Below are 10,793 nucleotides of genomic sequence, written 5' to 3' on the forward strand. Positions count from 1 at the left end.
CGTCCTCGGGTCTGGTGCCAAGAACCGAGGGTCAGCGCCCCCCGCGCCGCCTGCGGCCACCGCGCCAGCAAGTCCTGAGGGCCGGGGGCTCCCTAGGAGGAGGCGACCGCGCCCCAGGCAGGAGGACGCCACCCTCCGCCTCAGCCCCGCAAAGCCAGCGGGCCTTGGGGGAACCCAGGGCCTCGCCCGAGTGGCCCCTTTCTCGTGGGGCTGCATTAATCTGTCCAGTGTGACACGTGCAGTCCTCAGACCATCCTACTTCTCCGCGGCGGAGTCCCACAGACCCTCACATCTGAGTCTCTCCCGCGGCTTCTCCAGCCAGCCAAGCGGCAGACGCACATGTGCAGGCACGTGACATGCCGGCCCGGGAAGGACCGGCGCGGGCCGACCCCACGGGAGCGGCCGGGACCACCGAGGAGAAACTGAGACGCGCGCGAAGGTTTCAAGCCCTAGAACTGGAGGAGCGCGGATCTTACCTTGGCCTGTGGGCTGTGGGGGGGCAGGGTGGGGTCTAGGGAGGCAGGGGGTCGCAGGACAGGCTGGGGACTAGGGAGGCAGGGGGTCGCAGGACAGGCTGGGGACTAGGGAGGCAGGGGGTCGGAGGACAGGCTGGGGACTAGGGAGGCAGGGGGTCGCAGGACAGGCTGGGGACTAGGGAGGCAGGGGGTCGGAGGACAGGCTGGGGGCTGGTCTGCAGAAGGGGAAGCCGGCGACAATGCTGTCTGGCGGGGAGGCACAGGCGGAACGACCCTCCCGGGAGGACAGGACAAACTGCTAGATCAGACCAAGAGCTTCCTCCTCCGGGAGACTGTCAGTGAGTCAGGAGTCAGCCTCAGCGGCCAGGAGAGGCTGGGAGGCGCGGTGGCCTCAGGAGGGCGCAGTTCTCTTCTCCCGTTTGGGTCCGCCATCTTTAGACAGTGCTGGGCGGAAGCAAGCATGCCCGGGCGGGAGGTCTAGACATGGTGCTTCTCTCCGCCGGGAGTTTGTGCAGTGCCAGCTCCATGCCAGGGCGGCCGCAGGAAGGACCCAGGTGGGTTTCCTGAAGAGGCGGTCTGGGCCCAGGAAGCCTGTGAGGCCTCTGCTGGGGACACCGGAGGACCACGCCCAGCCGCCCCTTCTCACACTGAACCCAGAGGGACATTTCCAAGCACATGGCCACTGTTTGAATGTGCGGCATGAGGACAGAGGACTCAGCAATGGCGCCAAGGCTTCCAGTCAGGGTGCCCAGAGGAGGGAGGCGACAGGGGAGCAGGAGCCTGGGCTGGGGTCCTGCTGGAAGCACTGTCCCTTGGACTTCTTTCCCACGCTGCTCCACAAAGACAGGACAGAGGCAGGGGCCCAGGGCCAAGGCTAATGAATTGCAGAGGGTGCAGGGACCGCCTGCAAAATGCATAGCTGTCTCCAAAGCAAAAGCTGATTTTGTCCATTCATGCCTCCCTCCAACGTGCACACAAATAGTTGAAAAAATACTTTTCAAGCTCCTCGTGGCTACCGTTTCCTCAGTCCAACACCGGGAGCTTCTGAAGCACGGTGAGTGCGAGGTGAGTGCGAGCCGTCCGCCCTCACCTCCCCAGCGGCGCCAGCCTCCTGTGTGCCAGCACCTCTGACGCTGGGGTGCCCGTCGGGAAAAACCCAGACCCGCTGCTTGGCCCTCAGACGCCTCCAGGCGCGGCCGTACCTCCCCGCCCAGCGTCCTGCTCTCTGGCCGCGCTTTCCCTCTGCCCCCCGCACTCGGGCACCCCAACGTGGAAGGGACCCTGCACGTCCCACAGCCGAGCTTCGCTCTTCCCCAAGTCAGTATCAACTCAGAGAAGCCTCGCCACAGTTTAGGGTCCAATTCAAGTCAGTATCTTAGGTCGTTACCTGGTATTACCGAATTTCCTCAAATTCAACTTCTCTCCCCATGTGTTCCTAACAGGTGAACCGCATGCGATCGAAGCTCCCTGTGAGGGAGGAGTGAGGACAGGGTTGACGCCGCCTCAGGCCCTGACGTACCGTTCCGGAGCCTTCCACAGAGGAGCAGGAGCCGGGTGGAGGGCCCGGCCTACACCAGTTTCCTGCCCTTCACGCCTGAGCTCAATGTAAGCCCCTAAACGGTTAGGATTTATGATGTATCCAGTCGCTTTCAACATACATCCACCAAATATGCTGTCCAGGCGATGGGGACACAAACGACACACACCTGGCGAGGACTCATTCTGGGGTAAATGTGCGTGTGACCTGCCCCAGGCTGTGGCCACCGGAGAGCCTGCTGGCGAAGGTGGATGCTGGCTGCATTTATCTAGGCGAAGAAGGGACGAAGGCCATTGGGGCAGAGGTCAAAGCCCAGGGTGGAAGGAAAGCGTCACAGCCAGGAGGAGCAAAGGCCAGGCCAGAGCGCACAAGGACGGCCGAGCCATGAGGCTGGAGACCTTGCAGCCGGACGGGGGGCCTGGCTTTGGCCCTGAAGGAAACGGGAAGGGTGTTAGAGAGGGAAGGGACCTGGTCAGATGGAATTTTAGGAAGAGTGGAAGATGGTCGCGAGCCCCAGGGGGAGATCTCGGCTGAAGGTAGAGGGTTTTAATTGTTGGAGGCTAGACGGTGGTTCCGTAAGACAATTCGAGGGAGCGTGTGGAGGGAAAAGAAAGGGGCGCGGCAGGCGGGGCCCGCCAGCTTTCAGGAAGAGCTGGTAGGATGGTGGAGGCTGCGGGACACAGGGTGCCCTGAGGGGTGCACCCCTGCTCTCCTGGGACAGTTATGACGAATCAAGCACCTTCCACTCCCAAGTGTCTACGTCTGGACGATCAATTATGTGGTTGCTTAAAAAACATCAAGCCCAAAGCGAGGGACATTCCACGACGTCATTGGCCGCTTGAGGGAATGCGTGAGCTGTGCTGGATCCTGGAGCAGAACAGGGGCGTCCGTGGCTGCGCTGGTTCAGGCGTGTGGGTTCGATCACTGTTGAGTCTGTTCATTCCATGATGTGACGTTTGGGGAACCTGGGTGAAGGGTATACCGGGATCCTTGTCCTAATTTCACAACAGTTTTGTTAGTTTGAAATTATTTCAAAACAGAGTTAAAAATAAAAAGTAAAGGGAAAAATATTTAAGTTTTAAAAATCATTTATGGGACAATCAGGGATCGCACCTGACCGCACACTGGAAGCTGTTAAGGAAGCGTTAACTTTCAGGTACGGCAATGGTACCGTGGTTTCGATTAGCAGAGTCCTCGCCTCTGGAGACACCGTCGCTAGTCAACTGCTAATGCTGCTGAGGTCGCTGAGCGTCCTGGCACTGGGCGGCGCGCAGGTCGGCGTGAGCGCGAACGTGGGGCAAGCCCCATAGCTCCACGCAGGCGCTGTGATGATGTGGCACCGGGTGCACAGACCCCTGCCAGCCGCGGGAGGGGCCCGAGGACAAGCGGGCTTCACTAAGCTAGGAGGGGGGTGAGGGAGCTCCAAGCAGCAAGCAGACCACGTGGCCGGTGGGAAACTGGCAGTAGGTCTTTGTAGCTGGAGTGCTGTGTGTGTGTGAGCGTGAGCATGTGAGCGTGAGCATGTGAGCGTGAGCATGTGAGCGCATGCTGCGCGTGTGCGAGCGCGTGAGCGTGCGTGTGCCCTTGGTGCAGACCCGGCGGGACCCCCGCGGGCCGCCGCAGTCTAGATTTGACCTTCAGTTCTCGGGACCTGGTGAGGGTCCCACTTGGAAAGGGGCTTCCCCGAGCAGCACAGGGAACAAGGACGGGCACGTGGGTCCAGCCCAGCCTCGCTGGACTCAGTTTCCTCACTGGCACTGTGAGCTTGAGTTGAGGGCATGGCCGAGCCCTCTCCGTTCCCATCAGCTGGGACCTGTCCTCCTGGGGCCGCGGCGCGGAGTAACCGCGGGGCTCTCACCACCCCCTGGGTCGTTCGGCAACACGCGTCGCCCCGCTGGTTTTGCAGGTGGAACCCACAGGTGCTTGGATGTGGTGCGGGTCGGAGGCCCAACCGACTGAAAATATCCCCCTGCCCTCCAGCCGGCCAGACCGGCACCTCCGACGTAACCGCCGCCCCCTGGGCTAAGGCCTCCCACAGAGACCGCTGCCCGCCTCTGCCCGGCGCGGGTGGCCCTGAAGGCGTGAGCGGGGCAGGCTGCAAACCGCGAACGGTGGGGCTGAGACCAGGTTCCTCTCGCCACAGGAACGTGCTCCCAGCGCGGGTACAGCACCTCTGCCGCCCGGCGCCCAGGACGCCCTGGAGAACAGAAAGACCCGCCGCGCAGGCGAGGAGCCCGGGAGGGGCCCGCACCGTCGCTCCAGCCTCTTGCGCGCCGCGGGCGGCGACGTGGGGGGACATCAGCTAGGAAAGCTGCCACGGAAAGGAAACAGCAGAAACTCCAACTGGGAACCTTTTCTCTTACCAAACATGGAAATGCAACTGAGTAAGCACTCGGCACGGCCCCTTGCCTCCTGTGAGCAATAATTCTTTTGTCTTCACATTTTCTGCGTGCTGCTCTGTGGAAGCCTGGCACCGGGACATGCTTGAAACACATCAAGTTTTCCCCTCTGACAGATCTCAGAAGCGTCCCAGCCACGTGGGAAGCTTGGCTTGAGTGAGTGACAGGTGGCTTAATCCAAGAACAAAGGACAAGTCCTCTAGGGATGATTAGAGGTGATGGAAACCGAGCTCCTGGAGGAATGTAAGTGACAGCAGAGACAGAAAAAGAGCCCTGCCCCTGGGGCCCAGACGTGGTAGGAAACAATTCCAAGCTGTTCCGGAGCTCAGAAAACAATGAGCACATTCTGAGGGAGGCATCGGCCACCTGATGTGTTTTCTCTGATGCCCAAGTATAGCTGGGGCACTGCTGGCACGCACTCCCGGATGGGTCTCGCCCTCCCGCTCTGCAAAACCTGAAATTAATTTCAAAGCAGCAGAGGGTGGGTAGGATTGTTTTTCTCTTACCGCACTGGAAGACCCCAACCCCGTGAACGAAGTAGGGGCAAATGCCTTCCCCATTCCTCACTGGAAACCCACAGTACTGGCAAGTGTTAAGTGGAGACAAACCTGCCAGAAAAGCATGGCTTGCCAGACCTGAAGGTCAACGAGTTCAACCCAACAGATTTCCTTAAAAAGGCGGGATGGAGCCAATAAGAGTCCTGGGCCTAATGTTTTGGTCCAACTTAGTCACCAACTGGTGACCTTGGGCAAATCGCCCTCCCTGCCTGGTTCTTTGCACAGTGCAGGGGACGGGCAGGACAGCCAGGACACTTCCCCCAACTTCCTAAGGGCAGGACTGGTGATGTGACGTTTTAATCAGTGTTTTATGCTCAGAAAAGACACTGGCATCGAGCCTCTAAGGTCTTAGAAAATTACCCCAATTAATCTATAAAGTCAGCGCAATTCTAGCCAAATCCCAGAAAGATTTCTCTGAGAACTTGGCAAGCTGATCCTCAAATTCGTAGAGAGAAAAGGGCCAAGAATAGGCAAGACAATTTTGAAGAATGAGGAGGTGGACTCGCTCCAGCTGATCTTGAGACATTACACAACTATGGTAACACCAAGACTCCCGGCAGGGCACTGGGGACACTGAGGGACACGCAGCCTCCCTTCCCAAGAGCTGAGACGCTGCTGAAAATCACAAGAAGGAAGCATAAACAAGATTTCCAAAGCTTGGGTCTGGCCACCTGCGTCAGAACCATGCAGAGTTCTTGTCAAAAACGCAGGTTCTGAGACTTCACACCGCCACTGAGCAACAAGCTCCGAATGCTACTAACAAGCCGCCCGAGCCATCCGCTGTGCTCATTTAAATGGGGACTCACTGATTCAGATGCGTCAACAGAAACCGATCCCTGGCTGCACAGTCAACATTAGGCATCATCTCTAGAGGGCAGTGAGCCCTTGGTTGGTCTGTACTGACTGCAGCTGACAGCAATGGGGTGATTGCATTTTCCCCAAGAACACGTGAACAGCATCATCTCTAAAGGGCGGTGAGCCCTTGGTTAGTCTGTACTGACCGCAGCTGATGGCAATGGGGTGACTGTATTTTCCCAAGTACACGTGAATGTCATGACCATACTAGCCCAGGACTTTGCTAGCTCCTATATCTGATTAGTGCAGAAAGCCAATAATAACCCAATAAGCAATTAACATTGCTAATAGAATAGCTTCCTTGGAGGCACACAAGTGAGCTTTTAAAAAAGTGATCGCTGTTTCCCCATCCCCAGAGATTCTGAATGAATTGCTCTAGAGTGTGTGTGTGGGGGGGGTATTTTTTAAAACTTCCCCAGATAACTCTAATAGACAGCCTTGGTATAGGCCAGTTGGTCTCTACGTTTCAGAGAAGTAACGAGTCACTAAGACGGGTTTGTGTTAACCTTCCGATCTCTCATTTTCTCGTTGGAACAAGCTGTGCTGCTGGGAGGAGACCAGTTATAAGACTGCAGGGGAAAGGGCAGGGCCCGTGCACCATGCTCAGCAGCAAGGCCTGGGTAGAGAGGGCTCTGTTGGCCGACCAGGGAGTAACTGGAGACCACAAACAACTTCCCCTCTGCCAGAAAGCCCTGGCCAGCGGGCCCATCAGCTCCACCCTCCTTCCATTTGCTAAGGCCCCAGGGAGCCAAAGATCTTCAATATGTACTGCCAAGAAGCTTTGAAAAATGCTTTTCTGGCCCCTACAAGAAAACATCAGTCGTGCATGTCTCATGAGAGAGGACATGGAAAAATCAGCCTGGGACCGCAGTGAGGCCTGACCTGCTCTGATCCCCGCAGCTTCCCTGACCAAGGAGAAATAGGGGTCAGACCTGCTGCCATCGGGGGACTAAAGTTGACTTTGGTGTGATCCTGAACTTGGCATCAAGGTGAGTCCTGAAGCCGAGCCATGGGGAAAGGCTCCAGAACCATCCCGGCTCTCCTGCCAACTAAGCCGGCTCAGGGCTACTGGGAGCGAGGGCTCAGCCTGCCCCCTCCTCTCACTGGCGAGGAAACGGAGGCAGCGGCAGGGCGGGGGCTCACCCAGCGTCTTCCAGCTCTGCTGGGCCAGCCCCGGGGCCTGCACTGCCCTGCACAGTGAAAAGTCGCGGGGCTGTGGTTTGTGGCTATTCAGCAACTGGCCAGGGCTTGGTAAGTGGTGAAGCTACAACCAGGAATCCATTCATTCCGTGTAAAATCTGTTCATCTCGGAGATCCGGGAAGAGGAAAGACTGATGCTTTGGAACAGAATCTGGAGGATAATTCAGAAAAAAAAGTTTTGAAAGGGAAAAAGAGAAATGAGAATGAGAGCCCAAATTTCTCGAACCTTTTGTCATGGCAAATGCCACACATTCAGTGCAGCTGGGAAGCATCTCTTCAAAGGAAAAACAACTCATGCCCACGGGGTGGTGGAACTCTGTCCCGGGAAGCTGGGTTCCAGCGGGCTCTGCAGCCGCCACCCTTGGGCAGCGGGGAAGCACCGGTGCGCACCAGGCGGGGAGCCCACCTGGCGCTCGGTGGGTCAGCTGTCACCACACACCGGTTGTGAGCAATAGCTGCCATCACATTAGCCTCGACTCTAATTCCTAAGGGTTCCTGGTAGGTTATTTTCTCTTTGACCTCTTATCAATTTAGTGAGCAGTGTACTCATTGCCGGTTTTTCACGTGTCATTTCTGTATCATTTCTGGCAGACAGACACATAAGGAATTTCACTTCATGGCATGTGGGGAACTTCCTGGCTGGCCCAAACGCCTGCTGGCATTGAGGGTGCACATGTTTTCAGGTGAGGAACTCTGGAAGAGGTGCTGATGGAATGAAATAGTATCTTGGTCCCTGGCTACTGCAGGAATGCTAAAGTAAAACCCAGGCAGTTAGGGAAAATAACCATCAAAGCAAAACGAACGTATCAATTTTCAGAAGAGAGACTTTAATCCCATGACAATGCTCCACGACAATGCTTTTATTTTTGCCTCGTGGAACAGTGATAGGTGCTGTAGAGCCTGCTCTATTTTGAGAGCTGGGGACGGAGGGTGAGTCTGTGCAGGGATTTGGCCAATTCAAGGTCACCTATATATGAAAACACATTTGGGGGAAATACCAACACTTCTTAAATAAGCTGCTCTGCACAGTGGATGCCTCCTTTTCTCCAACCGTAAATGCCAACGCACAACGTCCCACCCGCCACGCTGTGACCGAGCCAGGCAGCCCTTCACTTTCTCTCCTTTTCTCTCTTCGTGTCCCCTTCTCCACCTCTGCCTTGTTTTCTCAGCAGAGCACTGTCATCGTGAGGTGGCGCAGAAAGGACACAGCAGCTGTGCGAACCTACTGGCTCCAGACAGCCCTTGAAACAGAAAGGTTTGTTTGCTTTAAAGTCCGCAGAAGGACCCACAGGGTGCAGGCGGGGACCCAGGCAAACGTGAACTTACTACGGAAACGCGTTATAAGAATAGAAGCCGCGCCAAATTCCCAAGACCGCGTGGGGCCCCGCCCGGCGGCGGCGGCGGGAAGGGGACGCCGGCGCGGCGCTGCCCCCTGTCGGCCGCGGGGGCCGCTGCAGGCCGAGGCCGAGCCCGAGGGCGGCCTCAGGCCGGTTCTCGGGGCGCGCGGGCGGGCGCGTTTGGAAAGTGCCGAGTGGGAATCGGAGGATGCTTTCAGAGGGGCTGCCATGCTCTACCGTTGTACTCCTAACTTCTCTTGGCTGCTGCATTCCTTTCACAACTTTTAAAGACGGGCTAGAGAGGCAGTGACGGCAACGGGGCGTCGCGGTCGCAGGCGGCCGCCCAGGGCCCGTGGTTCCCAGCCGTGTTCCGGGAGCTGCCCACGAGCCTCGGCGATGCCCGATGAATGCCCGCGACCCAGAGTTCCTGCATTGGGGAAATGGGGCGATCAGTGGCGGCCCACTCGGAAAACAGCACTTCCGGGTTAGCCACACTGACGGCAGGAGGAAGGGAATGCAAGAGACCCGTCTAGAAACCCGGCCTTTCCCGATGAACAGCGCTAACGACGGCATCGCCCAACAGCAGGCGACGGACCCGTCAGAGCGCGAGGGTCACCCTGCGAATGGGCCGCGCGACCGGCCCACAGGAAGCCGGAAGTGGTACCGTGTAGAGCCGCCTCAGTGGTCCTCACAGCTGTGCAGTATTCTGTCTGACCAGCTGCCTGCCGGCGGCTGTTGACGTGACTCTCAGTCCCTTGCTGTTACTAACTTGTGTCCAACCGCTGCTGCCCTGCGCGTTTCAGATGAAATCCCTGAAGGGAACTTATTTTCTGATTTCCCCTCTTCCCAAACGTCACCTGCTGAAAGTGCTGGTAGCTTGGGTTCTACGGGAAAGTATCAGTTTCCCTCAGCCCGGCGCCCGCTCTGGTCTGGCCCTCCTTTAGGGGCCCCCCGGCTCGCCCGCGCCCGAACTCCCCGCCGCCTACCGCGCCTGCTTCGAAGTCGTTCAACCTCCCCGTCCCGATCCTGCCGCTCCTCCCTTCCCTGCCGTGGTTCGAATGTGCCCCCCAAAAACTTAACTGCTGTTGTCGCAGTGCGGGGACGTGGGGCCTTGAAGAGCCGACTGGGCCGTAAGGGCCCTACACTCCAGAGTGGGTTAACGCTGGTGTCCCAGCAGTGGGCTCCTGATAAAAAGGTGAGACTGTCCCCTTCTCTGTCTCCTGCACTCACTGTCACCTTTTGCCTTCCACCACGGGACGACCCTCCCTCTTGGACTTTCCAGCCTCCAGAGCTGTGAGCCAAATACATTTCTGTTCTTTATAAACCACCCGTCTGTGGTATTCTGCTACAGCAGCAGCAAACCAAAGAAGCCACCCCATCCCGTTTCTTTGTCTTCCTTGCCATTTGCGCCCTTGTCCTTACGGCTATCCATGGAGTTGTTTATCGCAAAATAAACTCAGGTGTAGCCTCTTAAATTCTGTGGCGGAAAAAAGTTAAATAAAAAAGTAACAAATAAAGCCTAAAAAGAAAATTTTGTGCACTATTCACATCCTAAAGTTATCCTTTGACTACTACCAAAAATTGAAAAATATAAACCATTAAAGATTGTAATTTTAGAGTTCTAGTAGGTGTTTGTCTTTGGGGTTTCATCAAAAATGAGTGTTGTGTATCTTGAAACTTTAATAAACCTCTGTTCTTGCAATAAATTTCTTAATATATCAATTTGGCTTTAAAAAAGCTCTTACTAAGCAATCCAATTGATTTTATTTTTGGCATTTTTGTTTTTAAAGCTAAAGAGAAACAAACATTATGCCACAAAGTAAATGAGAAAATATTTTTATATTCTGGAAGGTGAATGAATGTTGCTTTTCTAACAGCACACTGGGCTGGAGCGTGGCCGGCCGGCGTCAGGGAGGCCCACAGTTACATCCTGACTCTGCCACTTTCTGCCAGTCACCCGGGGCCAATGCCATCATCTCTCCAGGCCGGGGCTCTTCGCCTGCAGCCGGGCCCGCTGTGGATTCACGGGGGCTCTGAACACCCCGCCCAGAGGTCTACACTGCCTCTTCTGTAAGTCTGACAGCCTTTAAGAGCAAACGGTTCCCTTCACACCTGTGCTCTTGGTACGTCCGAGGCTGCTGTTAAAAGCTGAAGCTTCATTTCCTCAGTATCTGCTTTTTCTCACTGTTGGGGGATTTTGCTTTCTGCTTTCAACTTAAAAATTAAAATGTCTTTGAAAAAAGTGCACATGCACATGACAGAAAATTCAAAAGATACAAGAGTGAAAACTGGGTCTTCTCCCCAACCCTGATCCCAGCCTCCCAGAGCCCCTCATGGGAGGCGCCACGAAGTTGTCCGTGTGCGTGTATGTGCAGGCATTTAAAATACCATGTTATCATATGTGATTATGTCGTAGTTTCTCTTTTAACACA

General features: G+C 56.2%; 2 protein-coding genes across 2 annotated transcripts in view; one reads left to right on the forward strand and one right to left on the reverse strand.

Annotated features, from left to right (window-relative positions):
• N6AMT2 (N-6 adenine-specific DNA methyltransferase 2 (putative)) overlaps window positions 1–2,009 on the forward strand; it is a 25,873-nt gene extending 23,864 nt beyond the window's left edge. Inside the window, exon 6 of the mRNA XM_012641734.1 lies at window positions 1,919–2,009. The gene's annotated coding sequence lies outside the window, so the exon portion shown is untranslated. The remainder of the gene's footprint in view (window positions 1–1,918) is intronic.
• IL17D (interleukin 17D) overlaps window positions 1–10,793 on the reverse strand; it is a 16,922-nt gene that overhangs the window by 1,335 nt on the left and 4,794 nt on the right. The gene's annotated exons all lie outside the window — the stretch shown is intronic.

This window comes from Propithecus coquereli, unplaced genomic scaffold (genome assembly GCF_000956105.1).
Source record: "Propithecus coquereli isolate 6110/MARCELLA unplaced genomic scaffold, Pcoq_1.0 Scaffold168, whole genome shotgun sequence".
Classification (NCBI taxonomy): domain Eukaryota; kingdom Metazoa; phylum Chordata; class Mammalia; order Primates; family Indriidae; genus Propithecus; species Propithecus coquereli.